The following is a 12,909-nucleotide window of genomic DNA, read 5'->3' as shown; positions in this document are numbered from 1 at the left end:
ACATCAGCCTTTAATGTGTTTGGCCTGACACATGGTGTGCCTTATAATACTGATATATCTCACTGACCCAGCACTCTGCATCAGCTTGTAGAAACATGCCATGGGAGGAAAATGACACGGTAGTCCTGATTTACTTCTCTGTCAAAGCTTTAATTAAAGCATTCACACTGTCTGCTAAGGGCTTTGGGGGAATCTCAAAAGATGCCTGTACTGTTGTTCACAGCATTTTGTTTTGAAAGATTAGGAGGATAGGAATATGTCTCATAAATCAGACTTCTGTGACATGGTCAGCTTCTCAACAGCATCCAGAACTCCTGTCTGAGTTGCTCTGTGGTATCTCATACATTAAGAAATCCTACAAATTAATGCATCAGATTATCCCTAATGCATTTTTAAGTGCTTTCTTCCAGCACCCAGCAGAGTAGCTGCGGGGAGTTCAGCAGACCTGCAGGAACAGAGCAGCATTTCTCTCACAGTGGCTCTCCTCTCTTTCTCAGAAATACAGAGGTGCAAACCTGAGGACAGATTTCTCCTTTAGGGCTTGTTTCCATTGCTGACACCAACTGCCTGAAGGCTGTGACAAGGCAGTACTCAGCCATCTGCAAGCTTGTCAGCTGGGAGATAGAGCTTGAACATAGCGGGGTTTCCTTTAGCACAAGCTGCTACTGAAATGAGCCCCTGCCAGAGTGCCCAGGAACAGCAGTGCTGTGAGAGAGCCTCCTGGCTACCTCTGCAGAGGAGTCTTGTTAAGGTCATACAGGCATTGCTTTTCCTTAATAAAACAGAGGGCTTTTTCCCCTAATTTTTCCTAAGGAAAAGCTTTTAGCTTAGCAGAACCATTTAAAGTGTAGGAGAGCAGATGCTGCTGTCCCCCCTCTCCCCTAGGGCAGGAAAGCTACTTGTAGCAGCAATCCTTAGCAGCATCAGGGGGTGTTTCCTGCCCTCTTCAATCCCCACAGTGCCATAATTGCATCAGTTCCTCAGATTCAGTAGCAGTGGATGATAAAACTACTGCCAATACCTCAGCTGGTTGTTTATAATCTGCTCCAGCAAGCTTTGCTTCCCCTCTGACTGCTTCCTGGCTTCTGCATCCCTTGTGCTTGGCTGTTCTCTGCTCAGGCATTCAGGCTTGGACTTGGAAATCCCCTGTTCCAAATGCTGAACTGTTGTGTTCTGGCAGCATTTACCTGTTGCTCTTGTAGAAATGAGGGCTCTGTGATGCTTGCGCTGTTATTCAGAGTATTAATAGAAAACACAAGCTGAAAGATTCTTAGCCACAGGCTACCCAGACGGGAGCTCATGGTGCTTCATCTGAGCCTGGGCTGGTTTGGGATGCAAGATAGGAGCAGTCTGCCCTGACCAATCCTCATCTCTACAGCGGTAGAATGAACACAGTACTGGGATCATGAATAAAATAATCTGCTATGAAGTATGTAAGCCAAAGGTCAAGTCTTGAAAGATTAATTAATATGTAAATTCAGAAGCACTAGCTAAATCAGACTGTTGTTGCTTGACATTTAAACATAACAAATAAAACTGAGAGGAAGAAGCAGAGGAGAAGAGAAAAATACCACAGCAAGAATGGTAAGAATAAATCAGTAACATAAGAGAACTTACATAGTGAGTTGAGAATGAAGGAAAAAAATAGGTTTTTTACTTCATGTGGGCAAACTGAAGTTGAAGAAGACCTTGTAAAAATGAATGCTTTACCAGTGATATGGTGTTACATGGATATCAAGAAGTGTGAGCAACAGGTTCTAGGAACTCAACTGTTGTAGTCAGAATAAAAAGCTTGCAGTGACCTTGCTTTTCTGTAGGTTTTAAATCATAAATATTGATTAGTTTTTTAAAAATGAGAGAGAAAATGATGGCATCACAGGAACAAAAACCCGTACTTTCTACAAGCTGTTCCTAGCACATTTGCTCTGTTGCTGGCTATTCATTGTATAATCTTGCTTGAAATTATTAACAGGTTTTTGGCTTGTAGGTCATCTGCTGTCCCATTTTTTTTTCTTCAGCTTAACATGAAACAGACAGAATTGGGATTTGTGGTTTTCCTGTGTGCAAGAAAGGTGACGCACTACAGAACAAGATTGGAATAGCCATAACTTTGAATTTCGCCAAATTAATTGAGATATACAACTTAGCCACTGTTAATTTTATAATTAATTTTCTTGCCCAGGTTTGTCCTGTATAACAGGAGACAGCTGTGTCCAACTTTGAAGTCTCTTTCCTCTTGATGGTGTCTATAAAAAGCACAGAGAAAGGTGTTCCCCCTGAGCATGAGAAAAAGAGCTGCATTCCCTGCCCCCTGCAGGTTTGCCAATAGCACACAGATGGCTCGGCACGTTCTCTGGGCTCAGCCGTAGCACCAGAATTTAACCTGCCTGAGTTCTTCCTTGGCCTCTCCTGTTCTTCTTGAATGTTACTGAGCACAGTGACTGATCTGCAATTTAAAAGGGCATTCAGATGCCTCCTCCAAATTGCATTCAGCACGCTTTGTACAGGCATCAATCTTATTAGTCAGGAGTGCAAACTGATCTTGAATTAGTTCTGAACCAGTTCTTCAGATGCTAAAGCTACCAGTGCAGTCATTTCTAAAGCTTTCACTCTTCATTAATGAATGCTGGAAGACTTCTCTTCTTCTCTGGAAGAAATTGCATAATTGACTGTCAGGTTTTGTCTGTAACATTTCTGAGCCATTTTGCAATCCGTGCAGAGATTTTCATTTCTTTCTCTCATATCTCACATGGTAATTGTCAGGTTGATTAACATGTTTCACAAAGTGACCATGAGGTAGACTCCCCAGTGCCTCACGCGGTTAGGGTGGTCAGGGTGCTGACTTTGCTGACTTAAAGAGGTCCTGCTCCTTCACCAGGTCAGTGACATATGGGAAATCAAAAGAAAGAGTAAAGCTGGAAAAAACAGCATCATAACTGACTGCTGTATAATGAATAACTTGCAGCCATGACTCAGTGTCTGCATTCCTTCCCTAACACAACAATGTCTTGTAGGCTGGCTTTGAATGTTTTTGTTCGCATAGTTTCAGGTAATGGATAACTCCAAATGACTAAAAGCCCTCCAGGAGAATTGATGAGACTTCTTACTGTTAACATTACTCATTGTTAAACCGTTGAACTCAAGTTCAGAAGTGTATTAAAGTTTTCACTCAGTCTCTTTCATTCAAAAATATTTTTCTCTTATCTGAAGCTGTTTTAAAACTGCCCCATAAACATGAAGTCATTAGCACTACTATGACGTAATTTTGAGCTAAAATAATGTTATTCCAGTCAAATGCATACGCAGTGTGTGCATGCAGGCTGTTTTGTTTGTTTTCATTTTTAAAACAGCCGTGTTGGCTTCTGTGACAACGCTGTCATTTCTGGAATGAAAGAACCTTACATCACCTCATGCTGTAGTATGAAGGGGGAAAGGAGAGAGCACTGAGAAGAACATAAAATGGGAATATATGTCTGAATAGGTTTGTCCTGAAGGAAAATCCACCACAGAGTTCCATTCCTGAAGAGGGTGTGTTAAAGCATGTGAGATAATAAAGAGTAGCAGATGTCTTAAGAATTGATGTTATGGGGAGCGTTGTGAAGCATTTCTCTTTTGAGAGGAAAGAGGATTTTACACAGAAAGCAGTTGAACTCCATCTGCGCATGCATGGTATTCTTTTTCTGCAATTAGGATTGCTGAAATTGATAGCAATACATTGCAAGGAGTTGGGCTGGGTGACCTTTAAGATCCCTTCCAATTCAAATGATTCTGTGATTCTGTAACATAATTGAATCATGTAACAGTACTACAAAATAATATGTGGAAACAATATACCTTTATATATGTGTATAATAATAAAAGGATTGGAAGCAAAGCAAATAGGACAGAAGCTTGGGGGCTGCTTGTAAATAATTTCCATGGCTGGATCTGAAAAGCAGGAAATGGTGTGGGAAGAAAGAAATGTCAAATGGGAGCAATGTGGGCAGGAAAAATAAGCATTAATGTGGGTGAGAACGTGAGGCAAATGTCCTGGATGTCAGGAGTAAAAGGAATGTGAGGAATGACATTTAAAATAAAAAAGGAAGCACAGTGTCATAACAGCCAAGCTGAGATATTTGTATACAAAAACTGTGTGCAAGGAGACACAGGCTAGGAGTGCAGGGCCCTGCATCTCTCAAGGACAGCAAAACATGGCAGATGAATAATCCGTGACTGGTATGCTTTTAAACTGATGTGTAGGCTATTAGAGAGGCTAAAAACAAAAGCAGAGGTACAAAGGCATCACTTGGGCACAGTGCAGAGACTATGAGGGCAGGACAAAAGCTGTAGAAGTTCTGGGGTAACATAAGGCGAATAAGGGTCTTCTGAAGGACTGCTGAAGAATGATTATGCATATCTGTAACAGAGATGACTAAACTTCAGCTTCCAAGCATTGTGTCATTATGGAAAATTTTAATGGCACAGAAATAAAGAAAATGTTACCGATAACAGCAGTCAGTTATTCCAGGGTGTGATATCTGGCAGATTTCATCACTGAGCAATCACTGGACGGGTATGGTGCTATTCTAGGTGGTCTTTGTTAGGTACTGATGACATAGAGCAGCTGGTTGTAGAAAATAGCCTCACTAAAGTTAACTCAATTGAAAATATTTGAAAGAATAAACAAAAATAGGCGTGTTAAATACAGTACTTCAGAAGGACAAATTTTGAGAAACTAGAGAAATTGCTAGTGATGTCACATGGATGGAAGTTCCAAACCTGAGCATTAGGATTTATTTAAATTAAATATGAATTATAACAAATCTGCACTTCCCACTGTAAGTAAAGAATAAAAGATATTAGCATTTTGCTGGATGAATAAATCCCCAGTAAAAGGTAATAGGAGTTAGCAAAAAGAGTGAAAGCTATAGGGGAAGAAACTGTCTCAGGAAAAGAGAAGTGCAATTGTATATGCTAATACTTACCTTCTGTAAACTGAATTTGAAAATTAAAATTTTCATGTACCAAAAAGATAAAAAAGAGGTCTGGTATGTGATAAGGATGGAGTGGGGATCAAAAATAATGTAGATACTGCCAAAAATAATTATTTTCTTTTCTTTTTTTTTTTTTCTTTTCTGTGAAGAAAATGGTATACATCATGTAGAATAATGGAATCAAGATGGGAAGCATCTGTAGAAGTAATAACAAACATTTCCAAATTTGATAATTAAATCCAAAGAGCAGGGTAGGCTCAGAGTGGGATGAAGTCCATAACCCATCCTGAAATGATGCAAGAAGCAGCAAATTAAATTGTAAGTACAGAAGTAAGTTCTACTTAGAAGACCTGCTAAAAAAAAGGAGAGAAGAGTAGAGAAGAGGCAACCTCACACCTACAGATTCATTAATTAACCTTAATTAATGTTATATACATTCTGCAAAAAAGAATAAATAAAGATGTGTGGATAAAACAGAGTAGAATGGGATGAAAACAATAATTGATAAAATGTATAAGAGCTGAGAATATGTATGTAGGATACCATCTGTTCTGAAAAGGGAATTGTTGGGCTACCTAGAGGTTGCAGACAGAATTTCAAGCATCCTCATTTCAGCTAACCTCTGAAATCATTAATGCTTTTGTTGCTGATAAAAGTGGCAAGCTCAGACAACAAAAACATCCATATGTTTACAAAGATGGAGTGGGAGAACTGGAGAGCTGGAGGTGTGGGATTGGATTTAACATAAAATGAAATGGTTTCTGTTCCAAACTGTGGCTCAGCAAGGGGATGGGAGAAGGGGCATAACATCTTGGTCAGCCATGGAAGGATGTTCAGAGAGCTGCAACGGTGCCATGAAAATGGCAAAAATGATTCTCCTTAGATAGGCTGTAGGTGGCTTAGTGAGGAGTACGCAAGTACAGACACCAGTGTAGGAGGCAGTGGTCAGAGCTCTTCTGGAATCCTGGAAGAGTCTGCCCCTATAATTCAGAAGGAACATTGGAAGAAACATGGAGAAGTACCGCTGGACAAAATAAAGAATGAGAGCTATACAATTGCTTTCTATTAATACATCCAGGGGAGGGGAATGAAGGGCAGGGCAAATACTAGGAAGGGCAAGAAGTTATTTGAGTTACCAGACAATGTTGTCACTAAAAGAAATGGATATAAATTGAAAGTTAGTCGATCTGGAGTTTAGAGGGTCTCCATCCATGAGAAGAGTGAAGTCTCTGAAACACTCTTCTAGTGAGAGTAACAGGAACAAACCCGTGTGAGTCAAAGTATTGCAGCAAAATGGAACTCACTTGCCTGAAAACTGGATAATACAGAATTTGCTGATTTCTTGCATATAGCATAAAGGTGAGTGGAGCCACTTTCTCTTTGCCTCTGTGCCAGGGAGATAGTCTGAGCAATCTTATGATGTTACTATAACAGCAGTATTTTTTGAAATTTCTGTTAATCTATTGGTTCATAAAGAAAATGTGACTCTATGGCCTCCTGTGATGTGCTGGCATGCTGCAAAATATTAAGGATGAAGAATGTTTAATTGTTTTACATTACAGTCATTCCAGTCTTGTAAAATTTTCAGCCAAAGCAAGGCAATGCTGTCGTATATACCTGGAGCAAGAAGAAGATATCAATCAAATATTACTGATAGGATTTGTATCTGATCCAGTACTTGACCTAGTGGTTGGTGACACTGCCTGCGGCAGGGGCTTTGGAGTCTGATGATCCTTGTGTTCCCTTCCAACCCAGGCCATTCTATGATTCATTTGGAATTCCTGGAAAGCATTGTTAGGGAAACATGCTGTGCCTTATCCTTTTTGTGTTACTCAGGGCAATTAAACTGAGTTAGTTGATTTTATTTTTATCTAGTGATTGTTTTATTTGCATGTTCTTGGTCTGGTGTGGTTTTTGTTCAAGTGTTTAATATTATGCTAACAAAAAAATTTTAACCTTAAAGTAATAACATAAACGACCAAATTGTTTAAAAAAAGGTATAACTGTTTCCAAAAGTTCTAAAACACAGAGTGAGACAAAATATTGCCCATGGGCAGTAGTGGAGTTAGTACTGACCATCTTTATGCCCACAGGATTACCAGGTAATCCTTCTCTGCTCCAGAGCAGCAGAGCAGCCATTAGATGGCAGCACTCTGCACGAACAGCTCCTGAAACCCCAAATCCATCTCTTTCCACCGAAAGCCCGGGCCCTCAGGCAGGAGGAGAGTGCCGAATTCAGTATGCCTGTGAATAGAAACCATGCTTCCAAAGTTCAGAATAACTCTTTGAAAGTTTCATAAATCCAGCTTGTTTCAGTCAACCCATTTTCTCCATTTGTAGCAGCTGTCTGAGAGCTGAGTTGAACTATCTATTCTGGCTATTCTAGATTAATGTTTTTCAGACCCTGTGCTTCAGCAAAACACTGGAGTTCTGTACCCCTAAGTATACAAGGTCAGTTATAATATAAATACATTTTCTTTGTATGAGATCCTAGTGGAAAAAAGTACTTTTAAACAGTGATTGAATTCCAGCCTGGTAGTTTTGAAGTTACATCCAGATAAGTCAGATCTGAATACATCGTAGTTACTATTTCCTACTGGCTTTTTCCAAAGCAGAGCATTGTCACTGAGCTCATCTCGCTCACCCTTAGCACTTCTTGCTATGCAGTTGAAGTTGCGTGTCTCAGGACTGCCTTTGTAACAGGGACAGGAGGCAGAGTTTGCTTTCAGTGTACATCTGAAAGAGGGCATCTGCAGAGAGCTCTCTAGTTCGTGTGCAGAGGTCTGACATCATGCACAGTTAACAGTGACAGATTGACAGAATTGCAGGGATTGGTAGGGACTTTGAGAGATCATTGAGTCCTACCCTCCTGCTAACCCAGGTACTCTACAGGAGGTCGCAAAGGTAAGGCATCTAGACAGGTCTTGAATATTGCTGTCGAAGGAGACTCCACAACCTCTCTGGGCAGCCTGTCCCAGTGCTCTGTCACCCTTACTGTCAAGTTAAATGTTGTGGAGCTGATGCTCAGGGCCATCCCAACCACCAGCACAGCACTGAATGTTGCTCTGGGGTCCCACCAGCATTGCTTTTAAAACACAGAGAAATAGATGTGTAGTGCAACTGTGAAAATCAAACAGAAGCTCAGACCAGATTCAGTAGGCCATGTGGAAATTCCTGGTGTGTTCTGAATGCTGTGGATTGGGTGAAGATCCCAGCTGGAAACCACATGGTTTTCTATCAGTTCCATTTGAGCCCTGGTGCAATTTGGAGGTTTGACTATTTGGGTTTGAGTGAGAATTTATTCAAATTTGAAAATCAAACAAATCTTTCAGACTGTTAAATCACGCAAAGAAAACTGAGGACAAAGGTTTGCTCACAGCCTTGGCTGTGACAAGCTTGGTCAGAGCTGTGAGTAAGGTAAACACAGATTGAAAACACCCTGGGTTGTCTGCCTGCTGTTTGCTGCACAGTTGGTGAACAATCCCTCCTATTTCCTCCCTGTTCACTAAGAGGTGGCTTGCTGACTTCAGTCTGCCCTTGTGTAGCAGCAGTGCGCTGCGCCGGAAACAAGAGGAGGTAGAAGCATGAGTCATGGCCTGAGTCACAGGGCTGCAGGGAAACCTTCCTGCCCAACCTGCAGCCATTCAGTTCTTGCAGCCCACTAGAAGTCAAACCATGGGAACTCAGTCACTGGGCACTCATATCTCCACTTACCACACCCTGTGTCGTTTCTGCAGGGCTCAAATACTGACAGTGGTTTCTTTGGACTGGGGTTGTTTTCTGTTGCAGCTACACCCAGCTATCCTGGCGCAGATTAACGAAACTGGGTAACTACAGAACCTGTATCTACTTTGTATCACTTCTTTGGTAGACTTTTGCACATCCTTCAGTTACAATCTCTCTGGTCAAAAAAGTTTGACCTGAACTCTGATCTCCATCTCACTGCTTCCATTTCTACAGGGCTGGGCAGGAAAACACCAGAAGTTTTCTGAAGGGCAGGAAGCACTTCCCCCATCTTTGTAAATATCCACACAACTGTTTCATCCTGCGAAACATCCAGATTTTAGATTACTCAGTTTTATTCTAGGCTCTCAGAGTGAGAGTGCATATGAGATGAACATTGCAAATTAAGAGCCATGAGTCTGAGAGATTGTCTACAGGAATTTCTCCTCCGTATGCATCTCTTCTAATTCAGGAGATTTTCCTTGGTCCAATGAGGTTGGGACATTACGTTGACTATTAAACATTCTTTGGATCTAATGTGCCTCCTCTTGCAGGTTTTGTCTGGTATAGTGGGAGAAAATTGTTGCTGTCTCTTGATCTGATCTCCCTGTCTGTGCAATCACACTACCTCAGTTTATACGCTATTTGCAGGAGATATTTTTTTCTGAAATGAAGTAACTTTTAGATCTGAATGAAAGTAAACACCTCCCATTGTGAAACACTTAGAGACCCATCACCAGACTCACCACTGAATTCAGCTCAGTTTGTCAGAAAAGTTACACATTGCTTTTAGAGGAAAGAACACTTATTAATGAAATACAACTTGAGGCTAATATTGTTTTAATTTCTTATCCCCTATCCACAACATATTCTTTTTTTTCTTTCTTCCTCCCTTCCTCCCTCTCTCTCTCTTCAATGTTGATTTCTCCTTGGTGAATGTACTAAGGGTTGACTGGATGACCAGAATATCTTTCTGTGCTATCTTCATGTATTATAAATGCCAGGTATGGGGAAAAATATGCAGTAAAGATTTTATCCTATAGAAATTTTATTACCTTTTAAAGAAGCACAGACCTGCATTGTTCAGTATTGCTCATACTGAAGATACAAGATAACAGCTGTATTTTGCTGCAATCTGTCATTATAAAACCGTAACTCTGATTTAAGCAAGATCAGAACTTGCTCCAAAATGAACATGTAGTAGAGAATAAAAACAGTGATAGTTGCACTGTCTGTAATGCAATCTCCCTCATTGGGCTGATCCCTCTAATTTGGGTTAACAGAACAAGACTGTATTACATAACTTCTTAAAGAAGGGAAATCTTGCTGTCAAATCAAGCAATACCAGGATCCCAGAGATTTTACACATCCTAACCAGATCAGCATGACTACTCCAGATTACATTTTTTCTGGCACGTGTAGCGGCTCAAGCCATTAAAACAATATATTAGTAGAGGAACTTCCTAGCCAAATTATCTTTAGATAACACATCAGATATTTAGTGACATTGCGAAACAAGTTGCATCTGCTTCACACTCAGTTGTCTTTGTTTTTTTTTTTTTTTTTGCCTTGCCGAAGACTTCTCTTATCATCTTGTGCCTCTGTCAGTGAAGTTGTCATTCCCACTCTGCCCAGTCCTATGATCTTCTCACTGTGTGAGTTTTTAAAAGCCAAAATGAAACTTGGTTCTTCTCTCTTTTTTGTGTGTGTTTGTTTTTGTTGTTACCTGTTTTGCCATGTCCTTTTATTTCTCTGCTCTACAGACAATCTGGAGAGGTCTGTCTTCAATAAATTGGTGAAACTTGTTTGTTTTACTGAAGACAAGACTAATTCAGATTTGGCAGCCATCCCACTCAGAGGCAGGCACTTAGCCCCCAGCTGTGCTGTCCTTGCCAGGACCTATGTAAAATGTTACTACACAAACAGAAAACCAATAATGTCAAACAGTATTTGTAAGTTTTATGTAGGTTGTATAATTCTTTCTTCAAAAGTTTGGTATTTTGAATCTGAAAACAAGCTTTTTCTAACTGCCAGCTATTCAGCTGGCTGGTCCTTACCCTTGTAGACTGCTGGTGTCTGGTATCTGGTAGTTGAAGGACTGCCACGTAGTCCTTTGAGCACACTCTTTGAGGTGTTGTCATATTGCCGGAGGCTGGTAAGAGCTGCAAAGTGAACTCCAACATTGAAAGGGCAAGCACTAGCTTTTTGGAGCTGTGAGAGGCTGTAGGCATAGCAACAATATTATAGGACATGCACACAAATGTAAATTAAAGACAGGGAAATAAAATGTGTTGGATGGCAGTTACAGTAAGATTTTGTCTTCATATGAGCAAACATTTTCAGTCGACTCCATTTCTTTTTGACCTCATGTACTACAGACATTGTCCTCCATAGACTTGCATCCTCACCACCTAAGAGAACATAATTTAATCGATGCTTTTTTCATGCCACAAGAAATTGTCGTAGGTGAGCAAGACACTCCTAGGTATAGAAAGAAATTGAAGGAGACTTTGGAATGTTGTTGTAAATAGAAATGTTAAGGTGTGGTTCCACAACAGCCTTAGGTGAGCTGTAACCAAACTGCCATATTCCCATCTCTCTGCCAGCTCTGTCTGCCTCCTTCTCCCTTCAAACTGGTGCTCGCACTGGGGTGGGCAGCGACTGAGGGCAGGGAACTCAGCCAGGTAAAGATCAGCCCGCCTACAGAAGGTGTGTGGATTTTTATTGGATGAGGTTGAATCAGCTCACTGTTTGTTTGGACACCAGTAAGAGCCAAGGGGTGTGAGCATGAGGGCAGGGCAAAGGTAGGCTTGGCGTAATCTAGTTGGAGCTGCTATGAAACTACCTGTGGACTGTGTAAATATTAGTAAAATCGGATGTGCCTGGGAATGTTTCCAGGCACTAGAATGAGATTCTCTGTGCTATGAAACTGTTAAAATGCTTCTCTGGCAGGAATTTGACCTCTTCCAATTAACACTCTCTGCAAACAATTTCTGGGCACAATTTGGTTGCTAGAACGGTCCCAATAGGCAATTTGCAAGCATAAACGTGGTTCTTTCCGTGCCAGCTGGCCTCCATACCCAGGAATGCTTCCAGGCATGTTGGGTTTACTAGTATAGACCTATCCCTACTGTCACATCCTGCCCCAAAATTGCAGCTACCACCAGGTTTGAAAAGAGAGGTCTGATCCTGTCAGTTTTCACAATGAGTGCAGCTCAGTTTCACAAGCCAGCTTTGCTGCTTTGGTGGGATTTCTGATGGTGGAAAAACAGGTTATATGTTTTTAGGACACATCAGCAATGCAACTATGAAATTGCAATTTTACACTGCAGTGTGTAGACCGGTTGCAGACCCTCACAATGAGAAAGGAGTTGTCCTGAACCAATCGTTTTCAAAACCAAGAGTAGCATAACATAAAAGCTAGATGAAATCTAGGAAAAATACATTTAATTTCCTTTAATGATGTTGTAAGAACCGCATATTTTGCCTCCATTTCTAGTTGGGTTGGAGGGGGAAGAGATAGCAATATCTTATACTTTTTTTATCTGGGCTATAGTGCTACTGAATGTTTAGGCACTTTTGTGGGGCTGAAGCTGAAGTGATTTTTTTCAAGTCAGTTTCAGAACTGGGAATGCAGTTATTCCTTCCTCTGCGTATTAAGAAAAAGCTACAATTGCAGCATTTCCTTTCCAGTTTGCAGTGTTAATAAAATCAACGTGTTCTGTATCTTGAATAACCAAAGCCAGGTTATTCAAGATCCAGCCCTCAGCTGTGACAAATGAATAATTTCTGTTCTTTTTTTTTTTTTTTTTTTTTTTTAACAGCTGCCTTTACAAGCTTCCCTCCACACCAGGGAATCTGAAAAAATGGGATTTTTACATCTCTCCAGGTATGTTCACTTAGCAACCTTACGACCTCTTACCTAACGTATTCTCTCAGGGAACAATTAAAGGAATTGTTTTAGAGTGGCTCAATACACACACACAGACATGCACAAAAAAAAAAAAAAATGTTCTCAGATGGGTTGCTTTAGGACCCAGAGTAACTGGAATTGACAGAAGTCTTCACCTGAATGAATTTTCCTTCTGATTGTATACCTTATAAGGAGTACAGGAAAACAAGGAAGTGATAACCGTGTTCAGGTTACTTCTATGTACAGCCTGCCGTCTTTACCTGCCCAGGTAGCTGTTGTTTTCATTTTCATTCATGCTCT

The sequence above is a fragment of the Tetrao urogallus genome (assembly GCF_951394365.1).
Source record: "Tetrao urogallus genome assembly, chromosome: 8".
Classification (NCBI taxonomy): domain Eukaryota; kingdom Metazoa; phylum Chordata; class Aves; order Galliformes; family Phasianidae; genus Tetrao; species Tetrao urogallus.
Note: the sequence above shows the minus strand (reverse complement) of the source record.